This window comes from Lolium perenne, chromosome 5 (assembly GCF_019359855.2).
Source record: "Lolium perenne isolate Kyuss_39 chromosome 5, Kyuss_2.0, whole genome shotgun sequence".
Lineage (NCBI taxonomy): Eukaryota > Viridiplantae > Streptophyta > Magnoliopsida > Poales > Poaceae > Lolium > Lolium perenne.
In genome coordinates, this window is record NC_067248.2 from 176,552,436 (window position 1) to 176,574,144 (window position 21,709).

A 21,709-nucleotide genomic window follows, 5' to 3' on the forward strand; every position below is an offset into this window, starting at 1 on the left:
TATGATTACAATATACCTCCTATATATGATGATTATGGTGATGAGAATAATAATGATAGCTATCTTATTGAATTTGCTCCCACTACAATTAATAGTAATGCTTATGTGGAGAGTAATAATTTTATGCATATAGCTCATGATAAGAATGTTTCATGTGATAGTTATATTGTTGAGTTTGTTCATGATGCTACTGAAAATCTTTATGAGAGAGGACAATATGGTTGTAGGGATTTTCATGTTACTAAAACACCTCTCTTTCTGTTTAAAATCTTGAAGTTGCGCTTGTCTTATTTTCCTATGCTCATTGCATTATGCTTACATGACTTGTTTATTTACAAGATTCCTTTTCATAGGAAGTGGGTTAGACTTAAAAGTGTTTCTTATTTGCTTTTGATGCTCTCTTTTGCTTCAACTCTTATTTCTTGCGAGAGCATCATTAAAATTACTGAGCCCATCTTAATGGTTATAAAGAAAGCACTTCTTGGGAGATAACCCATGTTTTTATTTTGCTACTGTTTTGTTGTGTCTTGGAAGTTGTTACTACTGTAGCAACCTCTCCTTATCATGTTTATTTCGTTTTTGTGCCAAGTAAAGTCTTTGATAGAAAAGTTTATACTAGATTTGGATTTCTGCGCAGAACCAGATTTTTAGCTGTCACGAATTTGAGTTGATCTCTCTTTAGGAAAGTAGTAAAATGCTGAAAAAATTCATGCGTGATCCTCAGATATGTACGCAACTTTCATTCAACTGGAGCTTTTCCATCTGAGCCTGTTAAGTGCCTGATACGTCTCAAACGTATCTATAATTTCTTATGTTCCATGCTAGTTTTATGACAATACCTACATGTTTTGTTCACACTTTATATCGTTTTGATGCGTTTTACGGAACTAAACTATTGACGAGATGCCGAAGTGCCAGTTCCTGTTTTCTGCTATTTTTGGTTTCAGAAATCCTAGTAAGGAAATATTCTCAGAATTGGACGAAATCAACGCCCAACATCTTAGAATTCCACGAAGCTTCCAGAACACCCGAGAGCCACCAGAGGAGAGCCACAGGGGGCCCACACATGGGGTTGGCGCGGCCAGGCTAGATCGAGACGGAAAAACATCGAGACAGAAAAACCACCTCTTCGCCTATAAAAAGCTCCATGACCTAAAACATCGAGACGGAAAAACCACGATACGAGAAACCTTCCAGAGCCGCCGCCATCGCGAAGCCAAGATCTGGGGGACAAGAGTCTCTGTTCTGGCACGCCGCCGGGACGGGGAAGTGCCCCCGCAAGGCATCTCCATCGACACCACCGCCATCTTCATCAACGCTGTTGTCTCCCATGAGGAGGGAGTAGTTCTCCCTCGAGGCTAAGGGCTGTACCGGTAGCTATGTGGTTAATCTCTCTCCTATGTACTTCAATACAATGATCTCATGAGCTGCCTTACATGATTGAGATTCATATGAGCTTTGTATCACTATTAGTCTATGTGCTACTCTTGTGATGTTATTAAAGTAGTCTATTCCTCCTTCACGGTGTAATGGTGATAGTGTGTGCATCGTGTAGTACTTGGCATAGGTTATGATCATAATCTCTTGTAGGTTATGGAGTTAATTATTGCTATGATAGTATTGATGTGATTTATTCCCCCTTCATAGTGTAAAGGTGACAGTGTGTATGCTATGTTAGTACTCGGTTTAAATTGCAAAGATCTATTATGCTCTAAAGGTTACTTAAATATGAATGCCGAATGTTGTGGAGCTTGTTAACTCCGGCATTGAGGTGCTCTTGTAGCCCTACACAACGAATGGTGTTCATTATCAAACAAGAGTATATGTAGCACAAAGGAAGAGAACTTATTTATTATGTGATCAATGTTGAGAGTATCCACTAGTGAAAGTATGATCCCTAGGCCTTGTTTCCAAATACTGCAATCATCGCTTGTTTACTGTTTTACTGCATCTTTACTTCCTGCAATATTACTACCATCAACTGCACGCTAGCAAGCACTTTTCTGGCGCCGTTACTACTGCTCATATTCATTCATACCACTTGTATTTCACTATCTCTTCGCCGAACTAGTGCACCTATACATCTGACAAGTGTATTAGGTGTGTTGGGGACACAAGAGACTTCTTGTATCATGATTGCAGGGTTGCTTGAGAGGGATATCTTTGACCTCTTCCTCCCTGAGTTCGATAAACCTTGGGTGATCCACTTAAGGGAAACTTGCTGCTGTTCTACAAACCTCTGCTCTTGGAGGCCCAACACTGTCTACAAGAATAGAAGCACCCGTAGACATCAAGCACTTTTCTGGCGCCGTTGCCGGCGAGGTAAGGTATAAAGCACTCATACTCCGGTCCCAGGTAACTAAGTACTTTTCTGTTGCCATTGTGTGTGTGCTCGAAGTTATTTCCTTTAGATCCTGCAATTGCATCTTTTTGTTTCTTGTTAAACACTAGTAAGGCATAATGGAAAACATCTGTGAGCTTTTTAAACTATTTCCTGAGGCAAGACATGAATGGTTTAATGCGAAAATTAAAAAACCTATGGAACCTTATTTGCATGCTAGTAGTAATATTAGTATGAACGCTTTGAACACCATTGTTGATAATGATATAGAAAATTCTAAGCTTGGGGAGGTCGGTTTTGATGAAAATGATCTCTTTAGCCCTCCGGGTATTGAGGAGAAAGTTTATGTTGATTATGATATGCCTCCCATATATGATGATTATAATGATAGTGGTCTTTTGGTGCCGCCTACTATGGAGGATAAAGTTTATTATGATGATACTATACCTCCTACACTTGATGAGAATAATAATGATAGCTACTTTGTTGAATTTGCTCCCACTACAACTAGTAAAATTGATTATGCTTATGTGGAGAGTAATGATACTTTTATGCATGTGAATAAGAATGCTTTATGTGATACTTATATTGTTGAGTTTTTTCATGATGCCACTGAAAGTTATTATGAGAGAGAAAAATATGGTTGTAGACATTTTCATGTTACTAAAACACCTCTCTTTTTGCTGAAAATCTTGAAGTTACACTTGTTTTATCTTTCTATGCTTGTTGCATTATGCTTCATGAACTTGTTTATTTACAAGATTACTCTGCATAGGAAGCATGTTAGACTTAAATGTTTTGAATTTGCTTCTTGATGCTCTCTTTTGCTTCAACTCTTATTTCTTGGGAGTGCATCATTAAAATTGCTGAGCCCATCTTAATGGCTATAAAGAAAGAACTTCTTGGGAGATAACCCATGTGTTTATTTTGATACTGTTTTTTGGTGTCTTGGAAGTTGTTACTACTGTAGCAACCTCTCCTTATCTTATTTTATTACATTGTTGTGCCAAGTAAAGTCTTTGATAGCAAGGTTGATACTAGATTTGGATTACTGCGCAGAAACAGATTTCTGTCTCTCACGAATTTGGGCAGGGTTCTCTGTAGGTAACTCAGAAAAATCTTCCAATTTACGTGCGTGATCCTCAGATATGTACGCAACTTTCATTCAATTTGAGCATTTTCATCTGAGCAAGTCCAGTGCCTCTAAAAAATTCGTCTTTACGGACTGTTCTGTTTTGACAGATTTTGCCTTTTATTTCGCATTGCCTCTTTTGCTGTGTTGGATGGATTTCTTTGTTCCATTGACTTCCAGTAGCTTTGGGCAATGTCCAGAAGTGTTAAGAATGATTGTGTTACCTCTGAACATGTGAATTTTTGATTATGCACTAACCCTCTAATGAGTTGTTTTGAGTTTGGTGTGGAGGAAGTTTTCAAGGGTCAAGAGAGGAGGATGATATACTATGATCAAGAAGAGTGAAAAGTCTAAGCTTGGGGATGCCCCCGTGGTTCATCCCTGCATATTTCAAGAAGACTCAAGCATCTAAGCTTGGGGATGCCCAAGGCATCCCCCTCTTCATCAACAATTTATCAGGTTTCTTCTCTTGAAACTATATTTTTATTCGGTCACATCTTATGTACTTTACTTGGAGCGTCTGTTTGTTTTTATTTTCGTTTTGTTATTTTCCTTCTCTGAATAAATTCATGCTTGTGTGGGAGAGAGACACGCTCCGCTTGTTCATATGAACACTGGTGTTCTTAGTTCTATCTTTAATGTTCATGGCGGAGTTGAAAACCATTTCGTTAATTGCTATTTTGTTGGAAACAGAAAATGCTTCATGTGGTAATTGGTATAATGTCTTGAATAATTTGATACTTGGCAATTGTTGTGCTCATATAGATCATGTTTAAGCTCTTGCATCATATACTTTGCACCTATTAATGAAGAACTACATAGAGCTTGTTAAAATTTGGTTTGCATGATTGGTCTCTCTAAGTCTAGATATTTTCTGGTTGAGGTGTTTGAACAACAAGGAGACGATGTAAAGTCTTATAATGCTTACAATATGTTTATATGTGAGTCTTGCTGTACCATTTTATACTTGAGTTTGCTTCAAACAACCTTGCTAGCCTAGCCTTGTATTGAGAGGGATTCTTCTCGTGCATCCAAATCCTTGAGCCAAATACTATGCCATTTGTGTCCACCATACCTACCTACCACATGGTATTTCTCTGCCATTCCAAAGTACATTACTTGAGTGCTACCTTTAAACTTCTATTCTTTCTCTTTACAATACATAGCTCATGGGAAAATAGCCTTAAAAACTATTATGGTGAAGAATATGTACTTATGTGTCTTATTTCTTAATAAGTTGCTTGTTGAGCGGTAACCATGTTTCTGGGGACGCCATCAACTCTTTTACCCTTTGTTGAATATCATGTGAGTTGCTATGCATGTTCGTCTTGTCTGAAGTAAGGGAGATTTTCATGATCAAATGGTTTGAGTATGCATAATGTTAGAGAAGAACATTGGGCCGCTAACTAAAGCCATGATTCATGGTGGAAGTTTCAGTTTGGACACAAATCCTCAATCTCTTATGAGAATTTTATCTGTTGTTGAATGCTTATGCATTAAAGAGGAGTCCATTATCTGTTGTCTATGTTGTCCAGGTATGGATGTCTAAGTTGAGAATGATCAAAAGCGAGAAATCCAATGCGAACCTTCTCCTTAGACCCTTGTACAGGCGGCATAGAGGTACCCCTTTGTGACACTTGGTTGAAACATATGCTATGCAATGATAATCCGTGTTAATCCAAGCTAATTAGGACAAGGTGCGAGCACTATTAGTATTCTATGCATGAGGCTTGCAACTTATAGGATATCTTATACATAACACATAAGATTTATTACTACCGTTGACAAAATTGTTTCTATGTTTTCAAAATGAAAAGCTCTAGCACAAAAATAGTAATCCATGCTTCCCTCTGCGAAGGGCCATTCTTCTACTTTATGTTGAGTCAGTTTACCTATTCTTTCTATCTTAGAAGCAAACACTTGTGTAAACTGTGTGCATTGATTCTTACATGTTTACCTATTGCACTTGTTGTATTACTTTGTGTGGACAATTATCCATGAGATATACATGTTGAAGTTGAAAGCAACTGCTGAAACTTATATCTTCCTTTGTGTTGTTTCAAAGCTTTCTACTAAGAATTTATTGCTTATGAGTTAACTCTTATGCAAGACATATTGATGCTTGTCTTGAAAGTACTATTCATGAAAAGTCTTTGCTATATGATTCAGTTGTTTACTCATTATCTTCATCATTGCTTCGAATCGCTGCATTCATCTCATGTGCTTTACAATAGTATTGATCAAAATTATGATAGCATGTCACTTCAGAAATTATCTTTGTTATCGTTTACCTACTCGAGGGCGAGTAGGAACTAAGCTTGGTGATTCTTGATACGTCTCAAACGTATCTATAATTTCTTATGTTCCATGCTAGTTTTATGACAATACCTACATGTTTTGTTCACACTTTATATCGTTTTGATGCGTTTTTCGGAACTAACCTATTGACGAGATGCCGAAGTGCTAGTTCCTGTTTTCTGCTGTTTTTGGTTTCAGAAATCCTAGTAAGGAAATATTCTCAGAATTGGACGAAATCAACGCCCAGCATCTTAGAATTCCACGAAGCTTCTAGAACACCCGAGAGCCACCAGAGGAGAGCCACAGGGGGCCCCCACATAGGGCTGGCGCGGCCAGGCTAGGGCCCGCGCCACCCTGTTGTGTGGCGGCTCCGTACCCCCTCCGACTCCGCCTCTTCGCCTATAAAAAGCTCCCTGACCTAAAACATCGAGACGGAAAAACCACGATACGAGAAACCTTCCAGAGCCGCCGCCATCGCGAAGCCAAGATCTGGGGGACAGGAGTCTCTGTTCCGGCACGCCGCCGGGACGGGGAAGTGCCCCCGGAAGGCATCTCCATCGACACCACTGCCATCTTCATCAACGCTGCTGTCTCCCATGAGGAGGGAGTAGTTCTCCCTCGAGGCTAAGGGCTGTACCGGTAGCTATGTGGTTAATCTCTCTCCTATGTACTTCAATACAATGATCTCATGAGCTGCCTTACATGATTGAGATTCATATGAGCTTTGTATCACTATTAGTCTATGTGCTACTCTTGTGATGTTATTAAAGTAGTCTATTCCTCCTTCACGGTGTAATGGTTACAGTGTGTGCATCGTGTAGTACTTGGCGTAGGTTATGATCATAATCTCTTGTAGGTTATGGAGTTAATTATTACTATGATAGTATTGATGTGATTTATTCCCCCTTCATAGTGTAAAGGTGACAGTGTGTATGCTATGTTAGTACTCGGTTTAAATTGCAAAGATCTATTATGCTCTAAAGGTTACTTAAATATGAATGCCGAATGTTGTGGAGCTTGTTAACTCCGGCATTGAGGTGCTCTTGTAGCCCTACACAACGAATGGTGTTCATTATCAAACAAGAGTATATGTAGCACAAAGGAAGAGAACTTATTTATTATGTGATCAATGTTGAGAGTGTCCACTAGTGAAAGTATGATCCCTAGGCCTTGTTTCCAAATACTGCAATCATCGCTTGTTTACTGTTTTACTGCATCTTTACTTCCTGCAATATTACTACCATCAACTGCACGCCAGCAAGCACTTTTCTGGCGCCGTTACTACTGCTCATATTCATTCATACCACTTGTATTTCACTATCTCTTCGCCGAACTAGTGCACCTATACATCTGACAAGTGTATTAGGTGTGTTGGGGACACAAGAGACTTCTTGTATCGCGATTGCAGGGTTGCTTGAGAGGGATATCTTTGACCTCTTCCTCCCTGAGTTCGATAAACCTTGGGTGATCCACTTAAGGGAAACTTGCTGCTGTTCTACAAACCTCTGCTCTTGGAGGCCCAACATTGTCTACAAGAATAGAAGCACCCGTAGACATCAGTGCCTCCAAAAAATTCGTCTTTACGGACTGTTCTGTTTTGACAGATTCTGTCTTTTATTTCGCATTGCCTCTTTTACTGTGTTGAGTGGATTTCTTTGCTCCATTAACTTTCAGTAGCCTTGGGTAATGTCCAGAAGTGTTGGGAATGATTGTGTCCTCGCTGAACATGTGAATTTTTGATTATGCACTAACCCTCTAATGAGATTGTTTTGAGTCTGGTGTGAAGGAAGTTTTCAAGGATCAAGAGAGGATGATGATATGATATGATCAAGAAGACTCAAGCGTCTAAGCTTGGGGATGCCCAAGGCATCCCCTTCTTCATCAACAACTTATCAGGTCACCTCTAGCGAAACTATATTTTTATTCCGTCACATCTTATGTGCTTTACTTGGAGCGTCTGTTTGTTTTAATTTTTGTTTATGTTTGAATAAAATCGGATCCTAGCAATCCTTGTGTGGGAGAAAGACACGCTCCGCTTTTTCATATTGAACACTGGTGTTCTTAGTTTTACTTTTAATGTTCATGGCGAAAGTTGAAAGTCGCTTCATTTATTGCTATTTGGTTGTTAACAGAAAATGCTTCATGTGGTAATTGGTATATTGTCTTGAATAATTTGATACTTGGCAATTGTTTTGAGCTCTCAAGTAGATCATGTTTAAGCTTTTGCATCATGTAGTTTAAACCTATTAGTGGAAAACTACTGTAGAGCTTGTTGAAATTTGGATTGCATGATTGGTCTCTCTAAAGTCTAGATATTTTCTGGTAAAAGTGTTTGAGCAACAAGGAAGACAGTGTAGAGTATTATAATGCTTGCAATATGTTCTTATGTAAGTTTTGTTGTACCGGTTTATACTTGTGTTTGCTTCAAACAACCTTGCTAGCCAAAGCCTTGTACTGAGAGGGATTACTTCTCGTGCATCCAAAACCTTGAGCCAAAACTTATGTCATTTGTGTCCACCATAACTACCTACTATGTGGTATTTTTTCTTCCATTCCAAAGTAAATTGCTTGCGTGCTACCTTTAAAAAATTTCATTCCTTGTCTTTGCAATACATAGCTCATGGGAAAGTAGCCTAAAAAACTATTGTGGTAAAGAATATGTCGCTTATGTATCTTAGTTCTTATAAGTTGCTTGTTGAGCGGTAACCATGTTTCTGGGGACGCCATCAACCTGTTACACCTTTGTTAAATATCATGTGAGTTGCTATGCATGTTCGTCTTGTCTGAAGTAAGGGAGATTTATCATGATTAAATGGTTTGAGTGTGCATATTGTTAGAGAAGAACATTGGGCCGCCAACCAAAGCCATGTATCATGGTGGAAGTTTCAGCTTGGACATTAATCCTCAAATCTCTTATGAGAATATTATCTGTTGTTGAATGCTTAAAGCATAAAAGAGGAGTCCATTATCTGTTTTCTATGTTGTCCCGGTATGGATGTCCTCAAGTTGAGATCTATCAAAATTGAGAAATCAAATGCGATCTATCTCCTTGGATCTTTGTACAGGTGGCATAGAGGTACCCCTTTGTGACACTTGGTTGAAACATATGTGATGCAATGATAATCCATGGAAATCCGAGCTAATTAGGACAAGGTGTGGGCACTATTAGTATTCGATGCATGAGGCTTGCAACTTATAGGAGGTTTTATGCATAACACATATGAATTATTACTACTGTTGACAAAATTGTTTCCATGTTTTCAAAATAAAAAGCTCTAGCACATGAGTAATCCCTGCTTCCCTCTATGAAGGGTCTTTCTTTTACTTTATGTTGAGTCAGTTTGCCTACTTCTTTCTATCTTAAAAGCAAACACTTGTGTCAACTGTGTGCATTGATTCTTACATACTTGCTTATTTGCACTCATCATATTACTTTGTGTTGACAATTATCCATGAGATATACATGTTGAAAGTTGAAAGCAACTACTGAAACTTAAATCTTCCTTTGTGTTGCTTCAAAACCTTCTATTAAGAATCTATTGCTTTATGAGTTAACTCTTATGCAAGACTTATTGATGCTTGTCTTGAAAGTACTATTCATGAAAAGTCTTTGCTATATGATTCAGTTGTTTAGTCATCATCTATTTGTTAACAAACTATAGACCATTGCTTTGAATCACTTCATTCATCTCATATGCTTTACAATAGTATTGATCAAGATTATGATAGTAGCATGTCACTTCAGAAATTATCCTTGTTATCGTTTACCTACTCGAGGGCGAGTAGGAACTAAGCTTGGGGATGCTTGATACGTCTCAAACGTATCTGTAATTTCTTATGTTCCATGCTAGTTTTATGACAATACTCACATGTTTTATATACACTTTACATCATTTTGATGCATTTTCCGGTACTAACCTATTAACAAGATGCCAAAGCGCCAGTTCCTGTTTTCTGCTGTTTTTAGTTTCAGAAATCCTACACAAGAAATATTCTCAGAATTGGACGAAACAAAAGCCCACGGTCTTATTTTCCACAGAGCCTTCCAGAACACCGAAGAGGAGACGAAGAGGGGACACGAGGCGGCCACACCATAGGGGGGCGTGATGTCTACGGGTGCTTCTATTCTTGTAGACAGTGTTGGGCCTCCAAGAGCAGACGTTTGTAGAACAGCAGCAAGTTTCCCTTAAGTGGATCACCCAAGGTTTATCGAACTCAGGGAGGAAGAGGTCAAAGATATCCCTCTCAAGCAACCCTGCAATCACGATACAAGAAGTCTCTTGTGTCCCCAACACACCTAATACACTTGTCAGATGTATAGGTGCACTAGTTCGGCGAAGAGATAGTGAAATACAAGTGGTATGAATGAATATGAGCAGTAGTAACGGCGCCAGAAAAGTGCTTGCTGGCGTGCAGTTGATGGTAGTAATATTGCAGGAAGTAAAGATGCAGTAAAACAATAAACAAGCGATGATTGCAGTATTTGGAAACAAGGCCTAGGGATCATACTTTCACTAGTGGACACTCTCAACATTGATCACATAAATAAATAAGTTCTCTTCCTTTGTGCTACATATACTCTTGTTTGATAATGAACACCATTCGTTGTGTAGGGCTACAAGAGCTCCCTCAAGCCAGAGTTAACAAGCGCCACCACATTCGTTATTCATATTTAAGTAACCTTTAGAGCATAATAGATCTTTGCAATTTAAACCGAGTACTAACATAGCATACACACTGTCACCTTTACACTATGAAGGGGGAATAAATCACATCAATACTATCATAGTAATAATTAACTCCATAACCTACAAGAGATTATGATCATAACCTACGCCAAGTACTACACGATGCACACACTGTCACCATTACACCGTGAAGGAGGAATAGACTACTTTAATAACATCACAAGAGTAGCACATAGACTAATAGTGATACAATGCTCATCATATGGATCTCAATTATGCAAGGCAATTCATGAGATCATTGTATTGAAGTACATGAGAGAGAGATTAACCACATAGCTATCGGTACAGCCCTTAGCCTCGAGGGAGAACTACTCCCTCCTCATGGGAGACAGCAGCGGTGATGAAGATGGTGGTGGTGTCGATGGAGATGCCTTCCGGGGGCACTTCCCCGTCCCGGCGGCGTGCCGGAACAGAAACTCCTGTCCCCCAGATCTTGGCTTCGCGATGGCGGCGGCTCTGGAAGGTTTCTCGTACCGTGGCTTTTCCGTATCGAAGATTTAGGTCAGGGACCTTTAAATAGGCGAAGAGGCGGAGTCGGAAGGCTGACGGGGCGGTGACACAATAGGGGGGCGCAGCCCAGGCCCTGGCCGCGCCACCCTGTCATCTGGTGGCTCTGTGGCCCTCCTCTGCTGGCTCTCGGGTGTTCTGGAAGCTTCGTGGAAAAATAGGATGCTGGGCATTGATTTCGTCCGATTCCGAGAATATTTCCTTACTAGGATTTCTGAAACCAAAAACAGCAGAAAATAGCAACTGGCCCGTCGGCATCTCGTCAATAGGTTAGTTCCGGAAAACGCATAATAATGACATATAATGTGTATAAAACATGTGAGTATCATCATAAAAGTAGCATGGGACATAAGAAATTATAGATACGTTGGAGACGTATCAAGCATCCCCAAGCTTAGTTCCTACTCGCCCTCGAGTAGGTAAACAATAACAATGATAATTTCTTAAGTGACATGCTACCAACATAATCTTGATCAACATTATTGTAAAGCATATGAAGTGAATGCAGCGATTCAAAGCAATGGTGAAGACAATGAGTAAACAAATGAATCATATAGCAAAGACTTTTCATGAATAATACTTTCAAGACAAGCACCAATAAGACTTGCATAAGAGTTACTCATAAAGCAATAAATTAAAAGTAAAGGCATTGAAGCAACACAAAGGAAGATATAAGTTTCAGCGGTTGCTTTCAACTTTAACATATTTATCTCATGGATAATTGTCAACATAAAGCAATATAACAAGTGCAATAGGTAAACATGTAAGAATCAATGCACACAGTTTACGCAAGTGTTTGCTTCTAAGATAGAAGGAATAGGTAAACTGACTCAACAATAAAGTAAAAGATAGGCCCTTCGCAGAGGGAAGCATGGATTACTATTTTTGTGCTAGAGCTTTTCATTTTGAAAACAAGAAACAATTTCGTCAACGGTAGTAATAAATCATATGTGTTATGTATAAGATATCTTATAAGTTGCAAGCCTCATGCATAGTGTACTAATAGTGCTCGCACCTTGTCCTAATTAGCTTGGATTAACACGGATTATCATTGCATAACATATGTTTCAACCAAGTGTCACAAAGGGGTACCTCTATGCCGCCTGTACAGAGGTCTAAGGAGAAAGTTCGCATTGGATTTCTCGCTTTTGATTATTCTCAACTTAGACATCCATACCGGGACAACATAGACAACAGATAATGGACTCCTCTTTTAATGCTTAAGCATTCAACAAAAAATAATATTCTCATAAGAGATTGAGGTTTTGTGTCCAAACTGAAACTTCCACCATGATTCATGGCTTTAGTTAGCGGCCCAATGTTCTTCTCTAACAATATGCATACTCAAACCATTTGATCATGAAAATTGCCCTTACTTCAGACAAGACGAACATGCATAGCAACTCACATGATATTCAACAAAGGTAAAAGTTGATGGCGTCCCCAGAAACATGGTTACCGCTCAACAAGCAACTTATAAGAAATAAGACACATAGCAACATATTCAATACCACAATAGTTTTTAAGGCTATTTTCCCATGAGCTATGTATTGCAAAGACAAAGAATGAAATTTTAAAGGTAGCACTCAAGTAATTTACTTTGGAATGGCAGAGAAATACCATGTAGTAGGTAGGTATGGTGGACACAAATGGCATATGTTTTGGCTCAAGGATTTGGATGCACGAGAAGAATCCCTCTCAATACAAGGCTAGGCTAGCAAGGTTGTTTGAAGCAAACTCAAGTATAAAACGGTGCAGCAAGACTCACATATGAACATATTGTAAGCATTATAATACTTCACATCGTTTTCCTTGTTGTTCAAACACCTTAACCAGAAAATATCTAGACTCTAGAGACCAATCATGCAAACCAAATTTTAACAAGCTCTATGTAGTTCTTCATTAATGAGTACAAGGTACATGATGCAAGAGCTTAAACATGATCTATATGAGCACAAAAATTGCCAAGTATCAAATTATTCAAGACATTATACCAATCACCACATGAAGCATTTCCTGTTTCCAACCAAATAGCAATTAACGAAACGGTTTTCAACTCCGCCATGAACATTAAAGATAGAACTAAGAATACCAGTGTTCATATGAACAAGCGGAGCGTGTCTCTCTCCCACACAAGCATGAATTTATTCAGAGAAGGAAAATAACAAAACGAAAATAAAAACAAATAGACGCTCCAAGTAAAGTACATAAGATGTGACGGAATAAAAATATAGTTTCACTAGAGGAACCTGATAAGTTGCCGATGAAGAAGGGATGCCTTGGGCATCCACAAGCTTAGACGCTTGAGTCTTCTTAAAATATGCAGGGATGAACCACGGGGGCATCCCCAAGCTTAGACTTTTCACTCTTCTTAATCATAGTATATCATCCTCCTCTCTTGACCCTTGAAAACTTCCTCCACACCAAACTTAAAACAAACTCATTAGAGGCTTAGTGCATAATCAAAAATTCACGTGTTCAGAGGCGACACAATCATTCTTAACACTTCTGGACATTGCCCAAAGCTACTGGAAGTCAATGGAACAAAGAAATCCATCCAACACAGCAAAAGAGGCAATGCGAAATAAAAGGCAGAATATGTCAAAACAGAACAGTCCGTAAAGACGAATTTTTTAGAGGCACTGGACTTGCTCAGATGAAAATGCTCAAATTGAATGAAAGTTGCGTACATATCTGAGGATCACGCACGTAAATTGACAGATTTTTCTGAGTTACCTACAGAGAACCCTGCCCAAATTCGTGACAGACAGAAATCTGTTTCTGCGCAGTAATCCAAATCTAGTATGAACCTTGCTATCAAAGACTTTACTTGGCACAACAATGCAATAAAATAAGATAAGAAGAGGTTGCTACAGTAGTAACAACTTCCAAGACACAATAAAACAGTAGCAAAATAAAGACATGGGTTATCTCCCAAGAAGTGCTTTCTTTATAGCCATTAAGATGGGCTCAGCAATTTTAATGATGCTCACATAAGGATGAGAGTTGAAGCAAAAAGAGAGCATCAAAAAGCAAGTATGTAACAAATTTAAGCCTAACCCACTTCCTATGAAAAGGAATCTTGTAAATAAACAAATTCATGAAGCATAATGCAACAAGCATAGAAAGATAAAACAAGTGTAACTTCAAGATTTTCAGCAAAAAGAGAGGTGTTTTAGTAACACAAAAATTTCTACAACCATATTTTCCTCTCTCATAAATATTTTCAGTACCATCATGAACAAACTCAACAATATAACTATCACATGAAACATTCTTATCATGAGCTATATGCATAAAATTATTACTCTCCACATAAGCATAATCAATTTTATTAGTTGTAGTGGGAGCAAATTCAACAAAGTAGCTATCATTATTATTCTCATCATCAAATATAGGAGGTATAGTATCATCATAATAAACTTTATCCTCCATAGTAGGCGGCACCAAAAGACCACTATCATTATAATCATCATATATGGGAGGCATATCATAATCAACATAAACTTTCTCCTCAATACCCGGAGGGCTAAAGAGATCATTTTCATCAAAACCGACCTCCCCAAGCTTAGAATTTTCTATATCATTAGAAACAATGGTGTTCAAAGCGTTCATGCTAATATCATTGCTACTAGCATGCAAATAAGGTTCCATAGGTTTTTTAATTTTCGCATTAAACCATTCATGTCTTGACTCAGGAAATAGTTTAAAAAGCTCATAGATGTTTTCCATTATTCCTTACTAGTGTTTAACAAGAAACAAAAGGATGCAATTGCAGGATCTAAAGGAAATAGCTTCGAGCACACACACAACGGCAACAGAAAAGTACTTAGTTACCTGGGACTGGAGTATGAGTGCCTTTTACCTTTCCTCCCCGGCAACGGCGCCAGAAAAGTGCTTGATGTCTACGGGTGCTTCTATTCTTGTAGACAGTGTTGGGCCTCCAAGAGCAGAGGTTTGTAGAACAGCAGCAAGTTTCCCTTAAGTGGATCACCCAAGGTTTATCGAACTCAGGGAGGAAGAGGTCAAAGATATCCCTCTCAAGCAACCCTGCAATCACGATACAAGAAGTCTCTTGTGTCCCCAACACACCTAATACACTTGTCAGATGTATAGGTGCACTAGTTCGGCGAAGAGATAGTGAAATACAAGTGGTATGAATGAATATGAGCAGTAGTAACGGCGCCAGAAAAGTGCTTGCTGGCATGCAGTTGATGGTAGTAATATTGCAGGAAGCAAAGATGCAGTAAAACAGTAAACAAGCGATGATTGCAGTATTTGGAAACAAGGCCTAGGGATCATACTTTCACTAGTGGACACTCTCAACATTGATCACATAAATAAATAAGTTCTCTTCCTTTGTGCTACATATACTCTTGTTTGATAATGAACACCATTCGTTGTGTAGGGCTACAAGAGCTCCCTCAAGCCGGAGTTAACAAGCGCCACAACATTCGGCATTCATATTTAAGTAACCTTTAGAGCATAATAGATCTTTGCAATTTAAACCGAGTACTAACATAGCATACACACTGTCACCTTTACACTATGAAGGGGGAATAAATCACATCAATACTATCATAGTAATAATTAACTCCATAACCTACAAGAGATTATGATCATAACCTACGCCAAGTACTACACGATGCACACACTGTCACCATTACACCGTGAAGGAGGAATAGACTACGTTAATAACATCACAAGAGTAGCACATAGACTAATAGTGATACAATGCTCATCATATGGATCTCAATTATGCAAGGCAATTCATGAGATCATTGTATTGGAGTACATGAGAGAGAGATTAACCACATAGCTACCGGTACAGCCCTTAGCCTCGAGGGAGAACTACTCCCTCCTCATGGGAGACAGCAGCGGTAATGAAGATGGCGGTGGTGTCGATGGAGATGCCTTCCGGGGGCACTTCCCCGTCCCGGCGGCGTGCCGGAACAGAGACTCCTGTCCCCCAGATCTTGGCTTCACGATGGCGGCGGCTCTGGAAGGTTTCTCGTACCGTGGCTTTTCCGTATCAAAGATTTAGGTCAGGGACCTTTAAATAGGCGAAGAGGCGGAGTCGGAAGGCTGACGGGGCAGTGACACAATAGGGGGGCGCAGCCCAGGCCCTGGCCGCGCCACCCTGTCATCTGGTGGCTATGTGGCCCTCCTCTGCTGGCTCTCGGGTGTTCTGGAAGCTTCGTGGAAAAATAGGATGCTGGGCATTGATTTCGTCCGATTCCGAGAATATTTCCTTACTAGGATTTCTGAAAACAAAAACAGCAGAAAATAGCAACTGGCCCGTCGGCATCTCGTCAATAGGTTAGTTCCGGAAAACGCATAATAATGACATATAATGTGTATAAAACATGTGAGTATCATCATAAAAGTAGCATGGAACATAAGAAATTATAGATACGTTGGAGACGTATCAGGGCGCGGCCCCACCCCTAGCCGCGCCGCCATATGGGATGGGCCCCTCGGGCATCCCCTGACTCTGCCCCTTCGCCTATTTATTCCTTCCGTCGCGAAAACCCTAGTACCGAGAGCCACGATACGAGAAAAGTTCCAGAGACGCCGCCGCCGTCAACCTCATCTCGGGGGTTCTGAAGATCGCCTCTGACACCCTGCCGGAGAGGGGAATCATCACCGGAGGGCTCTACATCACCATGCCCGCCTCCGGACTGATGCGTGAGTAGTTCATCCTTGGACTATGGGTCCATAGCAGTAGCTAGATGGTTGTCTTCTCCTCTTGTGCTATCATGTTTAGATCTTGTGAGCTGCCAATCATGATCAAGATCATCTATTTGTAATGCTACATGTTGTGTTTGTTGGGATCCGATGAATATGGAATACTATGTCAAGTTGATTATCGATCTATCATATATGTGTTGTTTATGATCTTGCATGCTCTCCGTTGCTAGTAGAGGCTCTGGTCAAGTTGATACTTGTGACTCCAAGAGGGAGTATTTATGCTCGATAGTGGGTTCATGCCTCCATTGAATGCAGGACGATGTGAGAAAGTTCTAAGGTTGTGGATGTGATGTTGCCACTAGGGATAAAACATCAATGCTTTGTCTAAGGATATTTGTATTGTTTACATTACGTACAGTACTTAATGCAATTGTCTGTTGTTTGCAACTTAATACTGGAAGGGGTGCGGATGCTAACCCGAAGGTGGACTTTTTAGGCATAGATGCATGTTGGATAGCGGTCTATGTTCTTTTTCGTAATGCCCTAAGTAAATCTCATAGTAGTCATCATGATATGTATGTGCATTGTTATGCCCTCTTTATTCACTACAAGAAAAGTTGCCATGGCCGACGAAGTTGAAGTCGCGCCGTGGTTGCTGGTGTACCATGGCCGACGATTTTTGGTCCCTCCGTGGTGCATGTCAAAACTTTTTTTTTCTCGTTTTTGAGGCCACCTAGCCCGACGAAAGCGGCCAAAACGTCGCGTATGGTGGCCCGGGACGTGGTGCATCTCGAAATCTCGGGTTCGCAGGCCGAGTCAATGCAAATCCGCACCGCCGAGGGATGTAGGGCCCAGATGGCAGCCTCTCTGGCATTGTTTTTTTTCTCGATCGCGCCATCTCGTTCAACGTTCTCCGATCGAGCCGTTTACGATGCAGGATCATGGGTCCCGCATGTCATCCTCTATGAACCAAAATTCTTTCTATTCTTGGATTTTTTTTGACCCCCTGATTTCTGGCTACTTCCTTTTTCTTTTGATCCCTTGCCGCCTTGGAAACGTTGAGACCGCTGCTGCTAAATGGGACCCGCATGTCATCCTCTATGTGCAATCAACTTTCTTTTCTTGGAGTTTTTGGCACCTCAAATTTGGTCACTTGCCTTTTTCTTTCGATCCCTGCCGCCTCTCAAACGGTGATACCGCTGCTAACTTGGGACCCGCATGTCATCCTCTATGTACTATAAAACTTTCTTTTCTTGAATTATTTTTGGCACCTCATATTTGGTCACTTACCTTTTTCTTTCGATCCCCTGCCGCCTCTCAAACGGTGATACCGCTGCTGCTAAATGGGACCCGCATGTCATCCTCTATGTACTATAAAACTTTCTTTTCTTGAATTATTTTTGGCTTCTCATATTTTTCACTTGCCTTTTTCTTTCGATCCCCTGCCGCCTCTCAAACGGTGATACATTCTTTGCTAAATGGGACCCGCATGTCATCCTCTATGTACTATAAAACTTTCTTTTCTTGAATTATTTTTGGCTCCTGATATTTTTTCACTTGCCTTTTTCTTTCGATCTCATGCCACGTTTGAAATGTTGAGGAACCTGCAGGCTCATGGGACCCCCATGTCATCCTCTATGTACTATAAAAGTTCATTTTCTTGGTTTTTTTTCACCCTCTGATTTTTGGCAATTTCTTTTTTCTTTTGATCCCCTGCCGCCTCTCAAACGGTGATACCGCTACTGCTAAATGGGACCCGCATGTCATCCTCTATGTACTATAAAACTTTCTTTTCTTGAATTATTTTTGGCTCCTCATATTTGGTCACTTGCCTTTTTCTTTCGATCTCATGCCACGTTTCAAAGGTTGAGTCACCTGCTGCATCATGGGACCCGCATGTCATCCTCTATGTGCTATAAAAGTTTATTTTCTTTATTTTTTTTTTACACTCTGATTTTTGTCTATTTACTTTTTATTTTGATCCCCTGCCGCCTTTGAAACGTTGGGTAAGCTGCTGACTCATGGGACCCGCATGTCATCCTCTATGTACAATCAACTTTCTTTTTCTTTTGATCTCAAGCCACATTTGAAACGTTGAGACCGCTGCTGCTAAATGGGACCCGCATGTCATCCTCTACGTACAATAAAGTTTCTTTTCTTGGATTATCTTTGGCTCCTGGTATTTTGTCACTTGCCTTTTTCTTTCGATCTCATGCCGCCTTTGAAACGTTGAGTAAGCTGCTGGCTCATGGGTCCCGCATGTCATCCTCTACGAACAATAAAAGTTTCCTTTCTTGGAGTTATTTTTTACCCCTAATTTATGGCTATTTGCCTTTTTCTTTTGATCTCCTGCCCCCTCTGAAACGATGAGGACGCTGTTGGCAGGTCGGTCCCACATGTCATCCTCTATGAACAATAAAAGTTTCCTTTGATGGATTTATTTTGAACCCCTAATTAATTTCTGGATATTTCCCCTGCCGCCTTGGAATCGTTGAGGATGCTGCTGCCTCATGGGTCCCGCATGTCATCCTCTCAGAACGGTAAATGTTTATTTTCTTGGATTTTGTTGACCAAACGATTTTTGGCTTATTTTTTCTTTCGATCACGTGCAGCCTTTAAAACGTTGAGGACGCTGCTGGCTCACGGGTCCCACATGTCAACCTCTATGAACAATAAACGCTGAGGATGCTGCTGCCTCATGGGTCCCGCATGTCATCCTCTCAGAACGAAAATGTTTCTTTTCTTGGATTTTTTACCAACAGATTTATGGTTTATTTTTTCTTTCCATCCCCTGCCGCCTTTAAAACGTTGACGCCGTTGTTGGCTCATGGGTCCCCGATTGACATAGGCATCCCAAATGGGCCTGCCGAAGATAGTACCCGGGGTTTACTGAAGGCCCACTACCCGAAGAATAAGAAGATTCGGGAGCCCAAGATGTATTTAAGGAAAGATAGAGTTGTAATAGGAAGTGTTATTTGTAATCTTACGGGATGAGTTAGAAACCTTCCCGGACTATGTAACTTGTACTACACGAATCCCTCGGCTCCGCCTCATATATAAGGGGGAGTCGAGGGACACAGAGATCATCGAATCATTGTTTTACAAACCCTAGTTTTCATAATCGTCGAGTACTTTTCGGCTGAAACCTTCGAGATCTACTTGCCCTCTACTTCCAACTAAACCCTAGCCTACAATACATAGGCATTGACAAGTTGATACCTTGTCAATTGGCGCCGACCGTGGGGACTAGAGGCGTAAGGATCTGATCTCGATGGCACGTTCAAGATCTTCGACATCATCAACCGCAAGCAACGCAATGGATCGAGGTAAACAGATCGCTGCTGGTCCTGTCGATTTTGTTCCTCACCCACCCTCCCGTTTGGATGCATATGCGTATCTGGCGGAGCCCATGGAGATGACGTTCGGAAGGTTTCACTTTCGCGTCGAGAAGGAAGGATCGTATCATGTCGAAATTCCGATTTCGTCGGGATCGTCAGTGGTCGATTCCGATTTTTCAAGCTATACATCGTCAAACGAATCAGGAGAAGAAGAAACTTCGTCGACACGCTACGTCAGCACTAGAGCAAGAGAGAAACTCGCCAAGATCTTCAGCGACATGTCGCTTGAGTCATCTGCGGACTCATATATAAGCGATGGCTCAAGCGATGTCGACAGTTACGACTTCATCGACAAATCTATTACAGTGGGCAAGGTCTTCATCAATCTCAACGATGGTGTTACCAAACCCAACATAGATCTGAATACAAAATATCATCAGATTTATGCCATTGAAGATCAAGAGGAAACATCTGAGGCTTTCGACGATTTGGGAAATCCATACGTCGATCCCTCCAATCTGCGACAAGGCCTGGGCAATAAATACGTTGGGCCACAGCCGCGAGACAGAGTTCAACTTTCGCAAGCAGCGTGGGATAGAGCCGCGAGAGCTATGAACGGTTCAGAACCAATGGCTACCACAGCCACACCAGAGGAATTGCAAGCATATCAATATAGGCTCGCACGAGCTGCAAGAGAATTGGAAAAACAGACAGCTGAGTTAAACAGAAGAAAGGAGGCAGCTTCTGCATCCAGCAGGAGAAGGATAGATCTAAGTCGACAATCTAGAACTTCGGGTGATAGCCACAGGGAGGCTCGGAACTGAGCAAGATCAAGGTTGCAACATATACCCGAAGCACAAAGAGAGCATTTGGTCCAAAACCTCGACATGTCCTTTATGTCGATAGATACAAGAGGAAACATCATCCCTAAGACACCAGAGGCTGGGTATATGGCGACACATGCTTTTATCCTCGCATCTAAACCACCTCCAGGCGATCCAAGGGAAACACTATACTATATGGCGGTAGCAGGAGTTGGAGCTATGGGGACAGCGTTTGTATCAACGCCTCCCGAAGGAGCGGCAAGGCAAAATAGTCCACGACCTGCAGCAGCAACAGCGGCAGCCCCTGAAGGACCAAGCGGAGCAAGAGACACGGCAGCACAAGCAAGGGTCGATAGAGCGCGGCAAAGCAGAAGGGAACATCGGCAATCCCCGGAGCTTAACGACAAAGATATGTGCGGCTTGCCATGCTTCACGAGGAGAGTCCGAAAAACTCGAGTCCCTTCAGGATTCAAGTTACCCGACAATTTCAAGAAATTCGACGGCCTTCAAGATCCAGAGGATTGGCTAGTTGATTATTTCGAGACAGTAAAACTCACAGGAGGAACCAGAGCAACAGCTATGCAAAGCATCCAGGTGCATCTGAGTGGAGCCGCACGATCTTGGATAAAGAAACTTACCCCAGGATCCATCGACAGGTGGGAAAGCTTCGAGGATGTGTTCGTCAAGAACTTCCGGTCCACATGCAAGAAACCTGCATCATTGGAGGAGTTGAGAGCATGTCGACAAAAGCCGGACGAGCCAATGAGAAAATACATCCAAAGGTGGAACATCATCAAAAACTCGGCAGAAAATATATCTGACGAGAGAGC